General features: G+C 41.1%; 1 long non-coding RNA gene across 1 annotated transcript; it reads left to right on the top strand.

Annotated features, from left to right (window-relative positions):
- The first annotated feature begins 1,250 nt into the window (after positions 1-1,250).
- On the top strand, positions 1,251-2,968 carry LOC130412939 (uncharacterized). Its single transcript, XR_008905424.1, has 3 exons — positions 1,251-1,499; positions 2,239-2,325; positions 2,443-2,968. It is a non-coding gene; the product is annotated as an uncharacterized LOC130412939 (long non-coding RNA).
- Positions 2,969-22,605: the final 19,637 nt, after the last annotated feature.

Raw genomic sequence — 22,605 nt, forward strand, 5'->3', positions numbered from 1 at the left:
TTTAAGGCCAGTTTAAGAAGTATATTTAACATTTCCCAATCAGGCATCTTACTAGCAAGACCATTTTATTTCTTTAAAGTTTCCTGAATAAATGATGTTATTGTATATCTACGACGGCGTTTTAGTGGCACGTTAAAAATAAAATAAATTCAAGATTACGAGATTAAAGTCGAAATGTTACGAGATTAAAGTCGAATGTTACGAGAATAAACTCGTCGTAATACGTATTTTATTTTCGTGAAGGTTGTAGTTTAAGAGTTGAAGTTATGTTTGAGCACGTCATCTGAATCAGTGAGTTAATTCGTAGTTCATGTCAGATTTTTTCTTCTGAATAAATTCAGTTTCCTACATAACGGCTGCAGTGTCCTTTTACTAATTATAACTCCGTGATGATGCGCCAAAATACAAAGAATTTCCTTATTGCTAAATCATAATCTAAAGTAGGATTTAACCAAATCCTCCACATCCATTGTTTCTAGAAATTCTGTTATTTTTCTCAAAATATTACGACTTTATTCTCGTAACATTTCGACTTTATTCTCGAAATGTTTTTTTTTTTTACGACGCCGTCGTATATTTCATATTCAGCTGCTGCCAAGACCTTTTTATTGCAAAAGGATAGCACCTACATGAGAGCGAGAGAGTTAAATATAATTCGCATTTTCACAGTTTCAACAAAATAAATATAAAAGTGATTGACATATAAACTGGCGCATTAACAAGTGAAGCACTTTTCTCCCATACCAACTCTCTTTCTTTTGCTGCTGCGGCTGTGTTGCTCTTTTTTTCTTAATATTCACCTTACGCTTGTAACAGTACCTTCAATTCGATTGGCGAGAAATGAACAGAGCGCTTTTTGTCACGTGCCGTTGCCATGGTGAATCGTGCTATCTTCACTCAATTGATAATGGCTTTTCATCGCCATGCTGAACGCGCGTAACCTAGAGTGAACTTACTCAGGGTTGATTGAACTAACTCAAATCAGCTGTTCTGAAACTGAAAACTCAGAGTAGCGATTCTCTGAGTAAATCAACTCAGAGTTCAGATTTTAACTCGGTGTTGGTTGAACTTCCTTATTGAAACGGGCCCCTGGATGCTCCTGTCACCAAAACAAATTCCTTGTTTGTGCAAACGTACATACTCGGCAATAAAGCTCTTTCTGATTCTGATATTAAAAAATAAGAATGCATAAAAGATTGTGTGGTTTTCATTGTCATCATTTCTTTTATGATATCATATGGAATATACACTCTAAAAAATGCTGGGTTATTTGTTTAACCCAACAGCTGGGTTGAGCCTGTTGGGTCATTTTGTTGGGTTATTTTCTCAGTGTTGGGTCATTTTTTGAGTAACCCAAACGCTGGGTTAGCAGTCGGGTCCAATTGAGTGACAGTTGAGAGAGTAAACCCCTCCCACTCCTCGACGCATCAGACAAACTTTACCTTCGCGGGCATTTTGATCCACCTCATCTCGGAAAGTTGTTATTCGGAGAAGAAAAGGTATGTTTACGAGTTTTTAATGTATAAAACTATTACTGTACAAAAAAAAAATGCAAAAGTATGCAAAATTCGGCTGTTCGCATTAGGTTTGAAAAGTAACGTTACAATCTAGCTTCGTTAGCTTTGTATAGCTAGTCTGTAACGTTATGCCCACGTTGTTCTAACTTACAGCTTTTTAATCATTTAAACTTCCTTTTTGGTGAACATTTCCTCTGAAATGTGTGACTTGTGTGAGGAATTTAGTTCAGTAACTTACGCAACTTGATATTAGTTTAAGGTTGACACGAGAGAGCGTCGTGTCAAAAGCAAACATCCAGCAATTTTTTTATTTTAAATACCGCTAATGTTCGGTGAGGGAACTTAGTTTAAATAGTCTTTTAGACGAGAATTTAGTTGTTAAGAACACAAATACGTGATTTATATATAAACATAACGCCTCTTTGAGATTTTGTTAAGACGCTGTCGGAGGTGTGAGCTTCAGGCTGTCAGCGGTCGTGGCTCCGTGGCATCTCGGCCATTGCCTCGGGAGTAGCCGCTCTTATAACGTTAGTGGTTAACAATGCGATATAATTTATTTTGGGTATATGAGACGAACAATTGTTGCTCTTTTTAGACTTCTACTTATTCCCGAGTGTGTCGAATTAGTTAAGAGTTGTGTTAACGTTTATAATATTATTTTTTAAGACTGTATTTCACTTTCTGTACTAGAGCCCACTCTTCTTTTTTCCCCCACTGACAGGTTGCAGAATAACAGCTAATATAAATGGATCATTCTATTCAAGAGAAAGTCAACTGGAACGTGGATGTTTTCATAACAGGCTTAAAGGTAAACATTATTTAGGTAAAATGTTAATGTACTTCTTTATATGTTTATTATAATCCATTGTGCTCTGGGTAGGCCAGTTTCCTTACATTCTTCTCTTGTCTCTTTTTCTCTTTATAGATGAACAAATTGATAAAGAAACCCTCCTGCTGAACATCCACTTCCAAAAGTGCACGCCACACTGTTGTCTACAAACTCCCAGGAAAAGAATCCTCTTTAGTAAGACTGCTCCGTGGATATGTCAGGTTAAGCAGTGCTGAAACCGAAAGAACTAACACTCTTTAAAATGTTTTGTGAGTTTATATGAAGAGGAAAGTTCCGGTGTCCCTTTTTCACATCCATAACGCTTGTTTATTTCTTTTTTTATAGAAAACTTGTGCATAGACTGATATTTTATCATCTAAATTCGGTTCTATCAACAAGGGTTTAGTAAAATACTTTTTATAGTGTTTTTATGTCGCATCCATAACGCTGGAATTGCCCTAAAGCATTTTACTCGTGCCACTTTGTTAACTGTATATGAATTTTTGAAGTGTTAAGTTGTCTAACTATTTATATTTACTTTAATAACCTTGTTTAATGTATATGTTAAAATCTAAACTAATGTAATTTATTGATGTTAATTTTCCTTAAATATGTATAAACATACATTTCATCAAAGTGTTTTATATGCCATTTTATTGTTCATTGAGCATAACATATTGCATGTTTTTATGAATTCCTTTTGTCTTGCATTTTGATCCTTAATAAAACTTTTGATTCTTACTGATGCTCAAGTATTTCTCTGTGATTTTGTTATTATTATTTTTAAACATTTCGGGTTTGTTTTAAACCAGCAATGTAATTTTTAAGCAAAAGTTGATTTAAATAAAACAACCCAGCATGTTGGGTCAAAGATATAACCCAACTGGCTGGGTTAAAATAACCCAACGCTGGGTTTGTCCATATTTGACCCAACGTTGGGTTACCAAAATAACCCAAATTGGGTTGTTTTAACCCAGCCTTTTTTTAGAGTGTGAGCATAACATATTGCATGTTTTTATGAATTCCTGTTGTCTTGCATTTTGATCCTTAATAAAACTTTTGATTCTTACTGATGCCTCGAGTATTTCTCTGTGATTTTGTTATTATTATTTTTAAACATTTCGGGTTTGTTTTAAACCAGCAATGTAATTTTTAAGCAAAAGTTGATTTAAATAAAACAACCCAGCATGTTGGGTCAAAGATATAACCCAACTGGCTGGGTTAAAATAACCCAACGCTGGGTTTGTCCATATTTGACCCAACGTTGGGTTACCAAAATAACCCAAATTGGGTTGTTTTAACCCAGCCTTTTTTTAGAGTGTATAAAAAAACACACCTTTCAAAAGTTTACATATTGCTTATTCTTATAATACTGTTTGATGTACCTGGACAATCAGTTATAGTTTGTGTGTTGTCTGACTGTTGTCTAAGAGTTTTTTGTTTATGAGCCATTTAACTTGTACACTGATCTTCAGAGAAATCCTCCAGGTCCTGCACATGTTCTATGATGTTCAGTATCTTCTGCATGTCCGACCTCTGTCCAGCAGTAACTCTGATGTTGAGTTGATCTTTACACACTGACATATAATAGTTGTGTATGAGTGCTTGTTGTAAGTCTGTAAAGATTAATCTAACATTGTATAGTCACACCTGGATAAACATGCAGAAAGTGCTGAAAAATCAAAGACCAGGGAATAGTTTAATTGAAAAGAAAAACTTTAAACCCTTAAACAACTATCAGAAAACCACACACACTGTCATCATTTTTCCAGGTCTCACTGTACTGTATTAAGAATCAGGTGTATGACTTTTGACCACCATACTGTATATCTCTTCATAGGCCTGTCTGTATGTAATGTGCAGGGCAAATTTCAAAGTAAACGTAAGGCAATATGACGCGGTATAATGCATTGTAATATTAAAATCACCCTGTGTGATAAGAGGAAGCCAATCCAATGCAGTCCGTAAAGGTTCTTGGACAGTTTAAAAGTTTAAACGGGGATTCTGGGACAAAAGATGAGATGGCAACCCATGACATAGGACTGACATCACAACCAACGTATCACTCAGAACTTCTACGTTTGCTTACGGACATGCCAACGTACAATTACGATCTCATTCGCGAACAAATGTTACGTGTGACGTTTGCATAGGTATTTGATTACCTACCAGCGCATCATCTCTCACGCAAAAAATGGTCGTCTGATGTTTATATACGTATATAGCAACGTGCCATCGCATCACAAATGCAAATGTAATCTTAAACAGAGCAACGCTATTGGCTGGTGTACGGTCTGACGCAAACACACGAACTCAACATTCCTATTTACGCGTACAAATTTATCGTGTAGACGCGTCCAAATTTCACGCGTTTCATGTTAAGAGTATTGTCCCCGTTCGCGTTCGTGCTGCGTTAACGTGAGCCTCTTATCGCGAGATAAAAAACTGTCGCATCTTTTCAGCCAAGCTTTCACTTAATGCATAGTTAATGAACAGCAGCTACGCTAATTATTCACTTTATTCTCTTTCCGCCTCTGCCTGTAGGAAGAAGTTCCACCATGTCCAGACGACCGACAGATGCCCATCCCCAATTTGAGATTACGCCAGCTACAGCTACAGCTGCAGACTGACTGACCATCCCAGCTCCATCTAAGGCAATTCCACCACCAGCCAAGATAAATATGACCATCGGACCATCCAAGCTCAGACCACTACATCCCCAACCAAGAGCAAAGACGGACTATTTGTCTTATTAATGCTGAAGTTACAATATTTGGTATTAAATGCTAAACTAAAATCACATTGTCACCAGTTTGAGTGCAGCTATGACACGTCAGAGGGGATCTGGCCCTCCCGGTTGAGCCTGGTTTCTCCCGAGGTTTTTTTCTCCATTAATCAATCATTGGAGTTTGGGTTTGGGTAGGGCAGTGTTGGCCTGCTCACCGGGAGACTGCATTCATTCATTTATTTATTTAATTAGAAATTAGATATTATTTATTAGAATGATCTTACTCGTTGTATAAACACCATGCACTGTGCTGTGTTTTAACTTTTCTGTTCGTCCTGCTTGCCCCTGTAAAGCTGCTTTGAAACAATACACATTGTGAAAAGCGCTATATAAATAAACTTGAATAGAATTGAATTGAATTGCACTGTACCGGGCGAGAACGGGATTTTTTCGATTCGCGCAATACGCGTCATTCGCACCGCCTCATCATCTCATGACCAGGGCTTCATTCGCGCGATTCGCGCCGCAAGTAGGTCTATCGCGTCTTTGCATTTACTTAAATTACTCGCGCTTGACGCGCCATTCGCGTTTGGTCTGAACACAACATAACGTTACTGCGATATTACCACATCAAACGTGACGTGCTATCATGGATGCAGCTTTGAAGCCGCCGGGTTGCTTCAGGAAAAAAAATATTTTTAAGAAACTTCCCGATGAAAACATCGACAAGACTAAGGTTGTTTGCAAACGGAATTGGTTTTAAAAAAAACTTAACAGGTAGTGGGCTAGCTTTGGTTGAAACCAGTAAATTTGTATTGGCACCTAATGTATTATGGCTCCTGTATGACATATCGCTTGTTGCTCCCTAACTCTTTGTAAATTGCTTTGGATAAAAGCGTCTGCTAAATGACTAAATGTAAATGTACTGTAGGAGCTCTTCCAGTCTCAAGTACCACCTAAACGTAAAGCATCCCTTAGCTAATGCGGAAGTAAATGTCACAGGTCGGAGTGGGTCAAGCCAGACTGCACCCACCCCTAGACCAGGATCACCCTGAGGAGCGTGTCAAAGGAGGAGGCAGGAGACGGGAATAAAAGAATCACAAGCTTTATTTAATATTTAAAAGTAATTTGAAAACCCTAATCTAAAATCCTCTTCCTTCCTCTTCCCAGGAATCCAAAGCAACACCGTGGTAAGTTGCAGACCAGCGGGGACCACACAGGTGCGTAGGTGGATCGGGGCTCGCTTCCGTCGGGCGACGGTGTCGGACTCACGGTAGTGAGTAATAGACGGTGGGTATCCCAGGTGGATATGTGGATCAGGACTCACTTCCTTCTGGCGCTGACGCCGGACTCAGTGGCGAATAGTGGACGGGTACTTCACACTACACCGATGGGTTTCAGAGCTGCAACAGACTCATGTCACAAGCTGAGCGGGGCTTTCGCTGGGACAGACAGAATCAAAGCTTCGGACAGCAGTGAACAGACCTCACGGGTGTGGCAGGGGACAGATACTTCACGCTATGCAGATGGGCTTCAGCGCCACAACAGTAACAAGGTAGCAGTATTTAACTGTTCCACAGTCTACGAAACATCCATCTGGAATACCTTCTTCCTTTCTGACCAGGCCAGAGGCTTTCGGCGGGGGCATGTGGAGACCACCAGGCAGAGAGGACACTTTGGGCGGAACGCTCCACTTCGGCTATACACTGGAACGATACAGCCCAGTTTAACTGTTCAACAGCATATAAAACCTTCAGCATTAACAGAGCCGGATTGACTCAAAGTAATAAATCGGGCGCTTTGTGGTATCAAAAGCCCTTCCTTGGAGACAGCGGATGAAAGACTGGGAGGAGAGTGCACAGCAGAATACTATTACTTGTCCACACCATAAACTTCACTCCATAACACAAACCGTGTGAATCGTGACTTCAGGCACTGCATCTCACTCGCACACCGTGCATTCGGGCCAGCACTCACCCCTCCGGACTTTCTCCCACCAGCTCAAATCTCGTCCTTGCAAGGGTTCAATTTCTCTCCAGAGAAAAGCATAAGACGGGTGCAGCTATTGTCACATTTGGCAAAGGGGAGGATAGAAGTTAGAGTCAGATCAACAATCCACTCGGTGTACTAGTTCACTCGTGCCACACACTATCCAAACTCTCAACACCACTTCAGTGTATAGTGCATATAAACGACAGATCAAATACTCATCACTGGCGTCTTTCCCACTGCTGACGATATTCCTTGAATTTCCACTGATAATCCTTCACTCTCTCCCAGTCCAGGCGACGAATTCCACTCTCTTTTACTGTCCTCGGGTCCCGCAAGCCACACTCCTCTTTCTTCACGATAACTCTTCAGCTGTAATACTCCACAAGCATTTCCCAACGGGAGAGAACACTCCAGACCAACGGAGAAGGTAGAATAGAACAGAACAGAACAGAACAGAAAAGAACAGAAAAGAACACAACACAACACAACACAACACAACACAACACAACACAACACAACACAACACAACACAACACAACACAACACAACACAACACAACACAACACAACACAACACAACACAACACAACACAACCCCCCCCAGCCTTCTCTTCCCCTTGTGTTTTATCATCTCCAGAATGCTGGCGTGGCCTCAATCAGACACTCAGAGTGAAGTCCCCACACCTGTTGCCAATCTGCCGGTTAGTTGCCATGGCGACAGACACACACACAGGCCCGGGGACAGTGTTACACTGGGAGTTTTCCCCCCGCGGAAACACTTCTCTGGTGAAAAAATTCTGTGATTATTTGTCACCCCGTGACATAAACACAAGTACCCTTATTGAACATAATTTATTTTCATCACCAATTATCATAGTAGAACAGCTTTCTCAAGCAGTTTGTGATGCATTTTGGAAACAGGAGATGAGCCCCTGGTCAAATGCGCCACCTGGCTTGAGACACCCGTTCTTAAAGACTTACTTTTAGTCATTATTTGGATAGCACACATACTCTGAATGCCTTCGTCAGAATTCAAATGAGCCATTTTAATCTAGATTAATCTAGATTTAAAAAAAATAATCTATGCCCACCACTAATTCTATCATGTTTGGTTTCATAGTGACGAAAGATTCTGTGTGCTTGATGGCTCCACCAGACATCATGCTGCCTGTGAGTATGACATCTTTTAAAACAGTCATGTAAAATAATGAGTTTAACTGAGTTTAATTTGTGGTTACAGGGTGAAGGCCCATCCCCAGTTGAGGAGGATGAGGAGACAGTGTCTGTATGTTCAAGGAGGCCTGAGGTAGTCACAGGTTCCATGTGATACTGTTATATATTTAAAAATGTACTTGAGTCATAAGGTGATCATAATATGTGTTTTCAAATATTATTGGCTGCACGATGCTGACACAGTTCTAGAGCCCTCTCAGTCTGGGACCACATGTGACAAAGTGAGTATTAAGAAATGAAAACAATGTGACAATGAAATAACTTAAATATATGTTGCTACAGAACCCAGAAAACATAAAAGGATTATATAAACGCTACCTCCTTAAACAAATGGAAGCAATTGATACTGACATCCAGTAAAAAAAAACTGAAGATGAGAAAGTTGGAGCTGGAAATTCAACAACTACAGAAAAATGCACGTAGAAATGCCATAAAAAAAACATGACCTTTTTGATCATTTTCCACAACATTTATGTTTTCACCCCTAACAGGCAGCTTCACTCTGAATAAAGGAAAATGACAGATTAAAGATTTTGACTTCTGTGTGTCTGTTAAATTAAGGGCAAAGTTGAGGGGCCAATGAAAAATTGTAAAGGCTACACATGGTTTGGACATTTACATTTACATTTAGACATTTAGCAGACGCTTTTATCCAAAGCGACTTACAAAGAGTTTAGGAGCAATAAGCGAAAGTTCATATAGGAGGCAAAATACATTAGGTGCCAATACAAAGTTACTGGTTTCAACAAAAGCTAGACCACTACCTGTTGAGAGAAAGGGTTAGTGTATTTTTTTTTTCTTTTTTTTTCTCATTTGTTTGTCAAGTATTCACAGAAGAGATGGGTTTTAAGTAGTATTTTAAATGTTGTGAGAGATGTGGTTGAACGGACAGAGTTAGGAAGAATGTTCCACCAGGAAGGAGTTGTGAATGAGAAAGCGCGGGAGAGCGATTTACTGCCCTTATGGGAAGGCAATACAAGCCGCCGCTGGTTTGCTGAGCGCAGGGATCTTGATGGGGTGTAGGAGTGCAGGAGAGAGAGGAAGTAAGCCGGTGCAGATCCAGTGATAGTCCTGTAGGCAAGCATTAGTGACTTGAATCTGATACGGGCTGCAACCGGTAGCCAGTGAAGAGAGATGAAAAGGGGAGTCACGTGAGCCCTTTTGGGCTGTTGGAAGACGAGGCGTGCTGCTGCGTTCTGAATCAGCTGAAGTGGTTTGATAGCCTTTGCAGGAAGACCAGCAAGGAGAGCATTGCAGTAGTCCAACCTTGAGATTACCAGGGTCTGGACAAGGAGTTGTGCCGCATGCTCCGTGAGATATGGTCTGATCTTTCTAATGTTGAATAAGGCATATCGGCATGACCGTGTTGTCTTTGCAATGTGATCATTGAAGGACAGCTGTTCATCAAATATGACTCCGAGGTTCCTGGCTGTTTTGGAATGGGTGATTGTGGTATTGCCAAGATGGATGTTGAAATCGTGTTGGACCGTAGGGTGTGCCGGAAACACGAGTAGTTTGGTCTTGGCAGGGTTCAGCTGGAGGTGATGGTCTTTCATCCAAGCTGAGATGTCCTCGAGGCAGGCTGTAATGCGAGCTGCTACAGTGGTATCGTCTGGGTGAAACGAGATGTAGATCTGGGTGTCGTCGGCATAACAGTGATATGAGAAGTCATGTGCCTGTATGATGGGTCCCAGTGATGTCGTGTAGATGGAAAAAAGCAGCGGTCCAAGCACCGACCCCTGAGGGACCTCAGTGATCATGTGGTGAGCCGTGGACAGCGAGCCCCTCCATGACACCCTTAAGGATCTGTCGGAGAGATAGGATTTGAACCAGCAGAGGGTAGAGCCTGTGATTCCTAGTGATGACAGGGTTGCTAGCAGTATCTGGTGATTGACAGTGTCAAACGCTGCAGATAGGTCTAGCAGAATCAGGACCGAGGATTTAGATTCCGCCTTGGCTAGCCGCAGTGCTTCTGTGACCGATAGCAATGCCGTCTCAGTGGAGTGGTTTGTTTTGAAGCCAGACTGCTTGTCATCCAGTAGTTTATTCTGGAACAGGTAGGAAGACACCTGGCTGAAAGCTGCCCTTTCAAGTGTTTTTGCTATAAATGGGAGGAGAGAGACAGGTCTGTAACTGTCGGGAGAAGAAGGGTCCAATGTTGGTTTCTTCAGTAGGGGCGTGACCTGGGCCTGTTTGAATGTGGATGGAAAAGTGCCGGTGAGCAGGGAGGTGTTGATGATATGTGTGAGTGCAGTTGTGAGCGAGCTGGATATGTCCTGAAGGAGATCGGAGGGGATAGGGTCAAGGGGACAGGTGGTGGGGTGGCTGGAGAGAAGCCTGGTGACTTCAGTGTCCTTAAGTGGGGTGAAAGAGGAGAGTTTGATGGTTGAAGTGTGGGAGGTGTTTCCCAAGGTCTGAGGTACCGAGAATTGTTTGCTGATGGATGATGTTTTGTCAGTGAAAAATACAGCAAAGTCTTCCGCAGTCAATGATGAAGTGGGCGGGGGAGGATTGGGGCAAAGAAGAGAGTTAAATGTCTTGAAAAGCTGTCGAGTGTTAGATGCATTGCTTACCTTGGTGGTATAGAAAGACATTTTTGCTGTGGTAACACTAGCAGAGAAAGAAGAGAGTAATGACTGGTAGTCCCCTAGGTCAGCAGGGTTCTTGGTCTTGCGCCATTTCCTTTCAGCAGCCCTGAGTGTACTACGTTGTTCATGGATGATGTCAGACAGCCAGGGGCAGCGGGGAGTGGCACGAGCCGGTCTGGAGGACAGAGCACAAAGGTTATCTAGACAGGATGTAAGTGTTGAGCATAAGGTGTTTGTGGCAGTGTCAGCATCTAGAGAAGCAAAGTTGGAGGGAAGAGAGGATGTCACTCTGGCAGAGAGTGTGCTGGGGGAGAGAGAGCGAAGGTTCCGTCTAAAGTGAACGGGTGGTGGTGTTGGTGTAGTGCATGTAGGAAGGAGCATGTTGAAAGTGATGAAGAAGTGGTCCGAGATGTGAAGAGGAGTGACTTGAATGTTATCTGTGGTGCAGTTACGGATGTAGATGAGATCCAGCTGGTTACCAGATCTATGAGTACTGGCTGTGACGAGGCGCGTGAGGTCGAACGAGGTGGTGAGGGTGTGGAAGTCAGCAGCATAGGGTTTCTCCAGGTGGATGTTGAAGTCCCCAAGGACTACAAGAGTGCCGCTATCCTCCGGAAATGATGAGAGCAGCACATCTAACTCTTCAATGAAGTCGTGAAGAGGACCTGGGGGACGGTAAACTAGAACAACGCTGAGCTGAGTGGGAAAAGTGATATTAACAGCATGGTATTCAAATGAATAGTTGTTGCATAGGGAAGATAGTGTGGAATATTTCCAATCATTGGTGATAAGCAAACCTGTGCCTCCTCCTCTTCCAGTTTGGCGGGGAGTGTGAGAGAAGGAGTAGTTTGTGGAGAGAGCAGCGGGTGTGGCTGAGTCTTCATGACGAATCCAAGTCTCAGTAAGACCAAGAATGTGAATCTCAGACTGGCTGGCAAACGCATGGATGAAGTCAGTCTTGTTCACAGCTGACTGGCAGTTCCAGAGACCCATAGATAGAGACAGAGGTGTAAAAGGAGAGATGTGAATGGGACGCGCTTGAGAGTGTGTGCGTCGTGCCTTGCGTCTTGTGTGAGAACGCGGTCTACGGTAGAATAAAGGAATAAACTCGAAACACATGTTAGTAGACAATTAAATAAAAGCAAAGGTATAGTTAGATATACTGATGTGCCTTGCCGGTGTCCTTGCTCGGTGGAGTCGCGCAGGTAGAGTCGCAGGTATTTACACTCGTCGGTCTTTACACTCGTCGGTCTTTACACTCGTGTAAAGACTCTTTACGGTCTTTTCACACGAGGAGGCTGAACACGAGGAGGCTGAACACGAGGAGGCTGAACACGAGGGCTGATGCTACCGCTGACGCTTGCCGCGACAGCGCAGAGGCACTGCTTAAGTATGTGTTGAGATTAGCGAGAACAGAATATTAAGCAAAATAATTATTGCCATATATGTCTCGTATAATTCTGCCTCTTAGATTTTCTTCAAATACTGCTTCAATGCCACAGTCTTCCTCTGCAACAATCCTTGGTTGCTTCTCTTTCCTCAGACAGGCAATGTTATGGAGCACTACACAAGCAACTACAATGTCACATGCCCTAGGTGGAGTCACTCTGAGGTGCTTCAGGCACTGGAACCTTTACTTTATGAGCCCAAATGCCATCTCTATACAACCTCTTGTGCGTGCATGGGCAGTGTTGTAGCTGTGCTGTGCCTCTGTCTGGGGCTCCTGATAGAGAGTCAATAGGTAAGGCAGGTATGCGTATCCCTTGTCTCCCAGCAAAACTCCTGAGAATTCACCTGCATAGAAAGATTTTTATTTATTTTTAGTATAAATTAAATTTAAGACTTTTTGCCATTCGTTAAGTGACTAGCATACCTCTTGCCAGTTGTTGGTAGACAGATGAGGCTTGAAAGATTCTGGAGTCATGCACAGAGCCTGGCCATTTGGCCTCTACATTTGTGATGATGCAATCTGCATCACAGATCATCTAAAATAAAATTAAACATGTAGCTCACTACACTATAATTATATACTAAATATAAAACATTGTATTGTAACTACATTTAATTGCAATGAACCGAACACTGGTAACCAGCTTAGTACAGAACAATCAGTGTTACAGAATAGCCTTCAATATCATCTCAGTGGGACCGTACCTGTACATTGACGCTGTGTACTGATTTCCTATTTACAAAGTCTGCTTCATGTGGACCAGATGGACACTTAATACGCACATGGGTGCAGTCCAGTGCACCGATAACATTTGGGAAACCTAGGAAAATTATTTGTTTGGTTTAAAATGTGTCCTGTGTAACATCAACTGTCAAGAAATGTTTCCACATTTTATACAGTCATTTTAACTTAACAGCTATTCCATAAAAGGCATGTTTAATGGTACAAATTTCTCTGTGGCCGGGGAATGTGATGAACACATTGAGGAGTCTTTTTAAAGAAAGGTACACAGTTCGTACAGAGCGGCAAACCGATGCTTTGCTGATATTCTCTGCATCTCCAACTGTGTACAAAAATGTTCCACTGGCAAAAAAGCGAAGTGCAATGCACTTCGGGACTGTGAGCGCTGTCTTGCGGCATGTGTTATTTGCAATGTGTGGGCTCAGCAATCTACAAATATACGCAATCCCATCTCTTAAGAAACCTATATCGCTCATACAGGTAGCTGTAATGAAAAGCCAATGGGTCTGACCTGTCCCTGAAAGTTCGCTCTCTTTGAAATGCCCTTCGCATGATAATAGCTCCCTCATCCACCACCTCGTCAATGAAAGCACACGCCATGGTTAAGTTTGGAAACGAGTTCAGCTCCCTATTTATACACTTTTAATTAATTCATTACCAAACTCATCAACCAAACTCACCAACTAAACACGTAACTTCTTTACATTTCTTAGTGTTTTTGTACCTTATAATTTCTTACATTTATTAGTAAAGTAAATTTCCTTATTTATTTATTTTATCATTAGTGGTTAAGAGAAATAAAATGGCATGAAATTACCAGCAGGTGAGTATTAATGGTATTCTGGTTAAGCATGAATTAAGACTAAGCCTGAGAGTTAGCCTGCTCCGGACCAGGTTATTTTCCCAGCATAAATTGCCAGAGTAACGGAGTTTGAACTGTTTTAAGTTTCATTTGTGAAACCGTATCCACCAACAATAAGCCTGACTTACCAAAATAAGCCTGGCTTTTACTCTAATCTTGTGTTATGGAACAGGCCCCTGGACTTTTATGTAAACAGGATTAAGTAAAATCGCGTACATGAAGCATTCATGCAAAAGCAACTTGTTGTACAGGATTAATAGAAAGAGCTTTGCAAATTTATCATGTAATTAATTTTATCATGCATTGCTTTTAGAACATTATTTATTGTAATGTAATATATTTAGAACAATTTTTGTTTCTCATTTACTGTGAGTCTTCAGTGAGGACCGAAATAAATGAATGAATGTATGAATGAATAAATAAAATCTCGTTTTTGTTTTCTTCTAAAGGAGATATTTGCATATAAGAGATAAAGCACAGACAGTGCATGGGGTATTTATAAAAAATGCAGTCTGTCTTGCATTTGCAAATTTGTGGTATTTCAGTCTCTTAAGACCCCAGCTTAATGAATATGATACAAGGGAACTAAAGATTCTGAAGTCATGATGATGTCAATGAGCATTATGTGTATTGATTGATGTCATAGACTGCATCATAGGCCTCTGAGGCCTCATGTTATTTTCTGAAAATAAATTGTAATATTTGCAGGTAATATTCATTTCAATATTAGTAATAATATTAAGCATAAAGTAATTGAATCAATAAGGAAGCTGACTGATTAATCTCTTAGCACAGTTCATTTTGACGGCAAATTTTCATTTAGTTTTAGTCATAGTTTTTGACGAAAATGCAATTTAGTTTAGTCACATTTTAGTCAACGCCATGATTTAGTTTTAGTCTAGTTTTAGTCGACGAAATATGAAAACCATTTTAGTCGAATAAATATACATTATATTTAGTCTACTAAAATCCAAATGGTTTAGCCTTCCTGTAGGTCAGTTGGATATTTTGAAGGAATCATGTGTTCTTGATGAGATATATAGCTGAGTATAATCTGCATAACAGTGGAAGCTAATTCCATGTTTTCTAATAATGTTGCCGAGGGGCAGCATGTATACGGTGAAAAGTAGGGGTCCTAAAACCGATCCCTGAGGTAATCCATACTTTACTTGCGTGAGATTTGACGATTTCCCATTTTAATGGACATATTGATATCTGTCTGTTAAGTTAGATCTGAACCATTGTTCAGTGCCTGTCCCTGAATACCGGTATTATTGTGTTAAAAATCTAATAATATTCTATGGTGTACAGTATCGAAAGCAGCACTAAGGTCAAGCAGTACTAAGAGTGAGATGTTACCTTTATCTGATGCAATAAGAAGGTCATTTGTAATTCTTACGAGCGCAGTTTCAGTGCAATGATGTGGTCTAAAGCCAGACTGAAACTTTTTGTGTATGTCATTATTTTATAGGAAAGTACACAACTGAGTGGCCACTACTTTTTCTAGTATTTTAGACAAGTACGGGAGATTTGAAATCGGTCTATAGCTTCCGAGTTCATTTGGGTCTAAGTTTGGTTTTTTGATAAGAGGCTTAATTACAGCCAGTTTAAAGGGTCCTGGGACATGTCCTAGATTAATTGACGAGTTGATAATGTTATAAATGGGCTCAATTGCAACAGGTTGTAACTCTTTTAATAAAGTAGTCTGAAGGGGGTCTATTAAGTATGTTGTCGGTTTGGATGTTGCGATAAGTTTAATTAAATCTTCCTGATTTATAGGAGAAAAACACTGTAGCTTTTCTTTTTGGGTGATGGTCGATACTTATTCTTCAGACATACTTGGAGGTTTAGTTTTAGCTATGTTGTCTCGTATTTTTTCGTTTTTTTCTGTAAAACATTTCATGAATTCATTGCTACCAAGGTGCGGCGGAATAGCCAGTTCATGTGAAGTCTGTTTGTTTGTTAATTTAGCAATTGTACTAAATAAAAACCTTGGATTGTTTTTGTTATTTTCTATGAGGTTACGGAGGTGCTTGGCTTTTGCTTCTTTTAGTGCCTTTTTGTAGCAGTTTGCACTCTCTTTCCATGTAATTTTAAAGACCTCTAATTGGGTTTGTTTACATTTGTGTCCAGTTTACGTTTTTCTCTGTTTAGGGCGCGAGTGGTTCTATTGTACCATGGTGCTATGATCTTTTCATTAATCTTTTTTGACTTCATAGGTGCGACCGCTTCTAATGTATTAGAAAAAATAGTGCCCATGTTGCTGGTCATGTCACTGAGCAATTTTGATGAAGTTTAACTCACTTCAACCGGTTCCTGTTTGCATCGCTGCCGGCAGCTAGTTTGTATCCTCACACTTGCACTTGGTCTTAATATTAGTGTATTTCATTATCGTTACATTTACATTTACATTTAGTCATTTGGCAGACGCTTTTATCCAAAGCGACTTACAGTGGACTTATTACAGGGACAATCCCCCTGGAGCAGCATGGAGTAAAGTGTCTTGCTCAAGGACACACTGGTGGTGGCTGCTTGGATCGAACCAGCAACCTTTGATTTACCAGTTCAGTGGTTTAACCCACTAGACCACCATCTCCACCTATCACTGTGGTTAGTAAATTATTTATAACTTAAGATTCTAAATCAAAATTGATTGTTATCTTAACGCTGTTAGCACAGCATTTACACTGTGGAATATTATCTTGCCTAGTTTGTCTTGTCTGCTAACTGTTTCTCTTTTTAAGCGTATTTACTACGATTCATCGAGCATGGCTAATACCAGATGATTATATTACTTTAAATTAATCTTTCCCCCAAGATTATTATTATAAACACGAGCCTGGTCTAAAAGGCAGAGTGGGAGGTGTCGCTGCATTTTACAATAATTATTTTAACATCTCCCAGAAGTCTCATTTTAAATACAATTATTTTGAAATCATGGTACTTCATGTATCAACACCTAATTTTAAGGACAAAACATTTAAAAAAATTATTCTAGCAATTGTATATAGGCCTCCAGGGCACCACACAGATTTTATTAAAGAATTTAGTGGGTTCTTATCAGAACGAGTACTGGCCGCAGATAGAGTCCTTGTTGTTGGTGACTTTAACATCCATGTAGATAACGATACAGATGCCTTAGGAATGGCCTTCAAAGACACTCTTAACTCCATGGGCTTTAGTCACAGGTGTCAGGACGCACTCACCTTCATAATCATACTTTAGATTTAATACTTTCTTAGGGTATAAATGCGGACGACATTAAAATATATCTGCAGAGTGAAGACATTTCGGATCCTTATCTGAAATTATGTTTGCTTCACTGGCCTACGGCTGGAAATCAAACTCCTTGTCATAAATATGGTAGAACAATTACTTCAACTACCAAAGATGCGTTTCTCAATAATCTGCCTAAATTGTCTCAAATCTCTAGCATGGAAAATAATGGTGAAGATCTTGACATTACTATTGAAAATTTTAACTCCACCTTCTCGGAAACACTAGACACAGTTGCTCCTCTGCGTTTAAAGAAGATTCAAAAAGGCAGCCCAACGCTGTGGTATAATGAACACACTCAGGCTTTAAAGAAAGCAACCCGGAAAATGGAGCACAACTTTAAGAAAACTAAATTAAAGGTATTTCATACAGCATAGAATGAAAGTACTTGAAAATACAGGAAAGCCATAAAAACGTCTAGATCCACCTACTTTTCATCACTTATAGAAGAAAACCAGCACAACCCTAGGTTTTTATTCAACACAGTGGCTAAATTAACAAAAAATAAATCAATAACTTCAGATTGTGGATATCAGCATAACAGTGATGAATTTATGAACTACTTCACAAGTAAAATCCAAGATATTAGAGAAAAAATTATAACAATGCAACCAGAAGTGAAACCCGCTGACAAACTAACTACAGCGCCCCTAAGGAGAAATTGCAATTAATGTCTACCGTAGATCACGATGAACTGTCTAAAATCATTATATTATCTATATCAACAACATGCATGCTAAACCCTATAGCTACAAAACTACTGAAAGAGATGCTCCCAGAAATGATAGATCATCTTCTTGGTATTATTAACTCATCTCTGACATTAGGACATGTGCCTAAAGCATATAAGGTGCCTGTTATAAGGCCCCTTGTCAAAAAATCCCAATTTGACCTTAGAGAACTAGGGAATAACAGGCCTATATCGAATCTACCTTTCATATCTAAAGTTCTGGAAAAAGTAGTCTCAACTCAATTATGCTCCTTTCTCCAATGGAATGACTTTCATGAAGAACTCCAGTCTGGATTTAGAGCATGTCACAGTACAGAGACTGCTTTGATCAGAGTTACAAATGATCAGCTTTTTGCGTCTGACCAAGGTTGTATTTCGTTATTGGTGCTGCTAGACCCTAGTGCTGCATTTGACACCATTGCCCACAGCACACTCCTACATAGACTTGAAAATTACGGTGGCATTAACGTTATAGCATTGAAATGGTTTAAGTCTTATTTATCCGACCGTTTTCTATTTGTAGCAACAAAACAATGAGGTTTCACGCAAATCGCAAGTCCAGTACGGTGTACCACAGGGCTAAGTCTTGGGGCCTCTGCTTTTCGCATTATACATGCTACCTCTAGAAGATATAATAAAGATACATGGAATTAGCTTTCACTGTTATGCTGATGATACTCAACTTTATATTTCCTCGAAGCCTCATGAAACACAGCAGTTCCATCGAATAAAGGAATTCATAGTTGATATAAAAAACTGGATGAGTAACATATTTTTATTACTGATCTTGAACAAAACAGAAGTGTTACTTATTGGACCGAAAACCGGCACACATAACAACCAAGAGTACTGCTTAACCATTAATGGATGCTCCATAAAACCCTCGTCATCAGCTAAGAATCTTGGCATTCAATTCGATAGTAATCTGTCATTTGAGAGCCATGTCGCCAACAATTGTACAATTGCATTTTTCCATTTTAGGAATATATCTAAACTACGTCATATGCTGTCACTGTCAGATGCAGAGAAGTTAATTCATGCATTCATGACATCAATACTAAATTACTGTAAAGCACTTTTAGGTGGTTGCCCTCTAGGCTTATTACAAAATCTCGAACTGGTGCAAAACGCGGCAGCTCGAGTTGTTACACGTACTTCGTCAACTGCGTCCTGTGCTGCTGCCTCATTGGCCTCTGGATTTCCCAGACGCCAGCTCATCTGTGAACTGCCGGCTCTAACCTGTGGACATCTGCCTGCTGTTTCCAGTTCAAGACTCTATTGAATCTTCCAGTGCATCTGCCCATGTGTTTACTCACAATAAACTCATTGTACCCGCTTTTAAATTTGCGTGTTTCACTACCCTGAAAGATCACTTTTCAAAATGTAGCTGTCATATACCAAAGTTTATTGAAGTAAGACAAATATCCAAGTGCAGAGCTCAAGTGATCACTTAACAAGATTTAGCTGTCATATGCTAATGTTTGATGCAGACCAACGAAATGGACAACATTTCCAAAAGTGCAGAGTTCAAGTGATCACTTGATAGGAAAAAGCTGTCACATACTAATGTTTCAAAGGCCACTGTTAATGTAGTTTATGACGAGATCTCTATACCATATCGATAAACGCTCATGCTCTGACTTAATAAGCCGACTTCCCGGCAGCCCTTGGCTCTTTTTCCTTAGGCCATAAAATCCTTCTTCTCTCCCAGTCTGATGAGGTCAGATCTTCAGCGAAGAGCTGGTTATCGTTCTTAAGAATCCTGATATCTGCGTCTTTAAAATGTTTTGAAGATCCTTCAGCGCACACAAAGACTGAATCCGAAATGGCATACTTCCATACCATATAGTTGGCAAAATTATAGTAGGCGAACAAATAGTATGTCAGAATCTTCAGTATTCACAAAACAGTAGGCGAGAAATACTGAAAATTCGGGAAAATAAGTGGTGGACTATATCTCTCAAGATTTGGACGTGCTGTGTACTAATGTGGTATCTGAATATGCCTACTTACCTACTATGTGTAAGTAGAAAACAGTACTTGAACAGAGTAGTATGTCAGATTAGGCAGTATTTATAAAAGAGTAGACGAGGAGTTTGGATGGCTTACTGGTTACGCCCAGATTTAGAAGTACTCAGCGTCAGGTAGATGCTCTATATCCCAATGAGCCTACAGGACAGAATACCACGCACAGCCCGCAAAACAGTTTCATCCGACTTTGATGTACAATTAAACACGTTGTTAATTATTGTAAAGCTAATGTAACATTAACATTGACCTTGATTTGCTCTTACGTTGACAGTGTTTTATATTTTCCATTGTCTTAATTCATAGAATTTAAATATAAAGCATTTATATTTAGCTTAGTTTCAGCTGTTTATTTACGTTTGTGTTTTATATCTATATTTGCCCTTTACAATATTATAAATTGCTTAAATGTTTTTTTTAACTCACATATATAACAAAATACATGATCACTATTCACATGATCATTTTATAATCAGGTGGTTTCAACAGATACACTTTGGTGCAATTCAACTTTATTATCACCTTCGATTAACAAATAATTATAAAACACAATAAGCTCTTAACCAAGTAAATACAAATATGTAATTACTTATTTATCCAAAAAAACGTGTAACAAATGATGTATTTTATGGACAATGAAAGAAAAGAACAGATGAGGAGAAAGAAAAGTTAAACGTGTCACGGTTCTGCCTATCTTGGTTGAATAATTCCTGGTCTTGAGGCAGAACCGAAACAGAATCCTCTGTTTCATGTGGGGAGAGACGTTTGTTGACCTTTTGGCCTTCCATACTCTCCCCGAGTCTCGTCTGTGTTCCCGCCCTTTCCGTCTCATTAGCTTCCCCTTAGTGTTTGATCTGTTTCACCTGGCCCCTAATCAATTATCCTGTGTTTTGTCTCCCTATTTATAGTCCTCATGTTTCATTGTCCTGTGCTCGTTCATTGTATATGATACCCCGTGTGTATGTAAGTCTGACCTTGCCTTGCCTTGCCTTGCCTTGCCTTGCCTTGCCTTGCCTTGCCTTGCCTTGCCTTGCCTTGCCTTGCCTTGCCTTGCCTTGCCTTGCCTTGCCTTGCCTTGCCTTGCCTTGCCTTGCCTTGCCTTGCCTTGCCTTGCCTTGCCTTGCCTTGCCTTGCCAGTAGTTTGTCAGTTTAGTCCTTGTCAAGTGTTTGTTAGTCTAGTGTTTAGTTAGTCCTTGTTTCTGTATTTAGTTTTCAAGTCTTGTTTTCCCCATTGTGGGTTTTTGTTTTGCCTTTTGTAGTGTTTAGTTTGTTCAATAAATCCCTGTTACCCCTACCGTCTTGTCCTACCTCCTGCCTGCATTTGGGTTCTCTCCTTGTCCATCCGTGACAGAATGAACGAGCCAAAGTCGAACCCAGCAGGCATAGAAGCGAGACGCACAAGTCAGGCCCGTCGCCTGTGTCTTGTTCGTCAGGGATACGGCGACGTGCTTGACTTCGCGGATCGCTTCTTTGAGACTGCAGGGGAGATGGTCCATGATGAGCAGGAACAGATGGTCCTGTTCAATGGCGGCCTCAACCATCCTCTGACGCGGGAGGAGATGCAGACGCTGAGACCGCTGGGCTTCACCGAACTGATCAGGTACGCCATGAATCGGCCGAAGCCCAGGGTCTCAGTTGAGTCCTGCTCTCCTTCTCCGCTGGCCGTCATCCCCGAGGGTCATTCCCTACAAGTCGGGGTCATGGGCCTCTCCCCATTCTCTGCAGCCTCTTCTCCACCACTGTCTGGTCTCCGGGGCAAGCGGGGAAGGAGAACATCTTCGGGGTCTTCCTCGGAGGCCTCCAACCCAGATCCAGCAGAGCCCTTCACCTCCTTCCTTCAGCCGACCATCAGACGGGTGGGTCGGCTGAAAAAGAAGAGGCAGCGGATGGCAGCTGGGAGTCCGGTGGTCCCGAGTCCGGTGGTCCCGAGTCCGGTGGTCCCGAGTCCGGTGGTCCCGAGTCCGGAGGTCCCGAGTCCCAGAGTCCAGAGTCCGGTGGCGTCAAGCCCCAAATATTTTTTGGGGGGGCGCCGTCGGGATGTGACGGTCCGAGCGGCCAGCCAGGCCGCGGATTCTCCCCAGCAACCGGCACCAAGCCCGGCCCAGCAGCCGGAGTCAAGCCCTGTGCAGCCGGCCCAGCAGCCGGAGTCAAAAACCTCATCCCAACTGTGAAATATGGTGGAGGGGGCATCATGGTTTGGGGCTGCTTTGGTGCCTCAGGCCCTGGACGGATTACTGTCATCGATGGGAAAAATGAATTCCAAAGTTTATCAAGACATTTTGCAGGAAAACTTAAGACCATCTTTCCGCCAACTGAAGCTTAACAGAGGATGGACGATGCAACAGGACAACGACCCAAAGCATAGAAGTAAATCAACAACATAATGGCTTCAACAGAAGAAAATACGCCTTCTGGAGTAGCCCAGTCAGTGTCCTGACCTCAACCCGATTGAGATTCACACCAGACATCCCAAGAATATTGCTGAGCACTTTTGTAAAGAGGAATGGTCCAAAATTTCCCCTGACCGTTGTGCAGGTCTGATCTGCAACTATAGGAAACGTTTGGTTGAGGTTATTGCTGCCAAAGGAGGGTCGACCAGTTATTAAACCCAAAGGTTCACATACTTTTTCCA

This window comes from Triplophysa dalaica, chromosome 23 (genome assembly GCF_015846415.1).
Source record: "Triplophysa dalaica isolate WHDGS20190420 chromosome 23, ASM1584641v1, whole genome shotgun sequence".
Taxonomy (NCBI): Eukaryota; Metazoa; Chordata; class Actinopteri; order Cypriniformes; family Nemacheilidae; genus Triplophysa; species Triplophysa dalaica.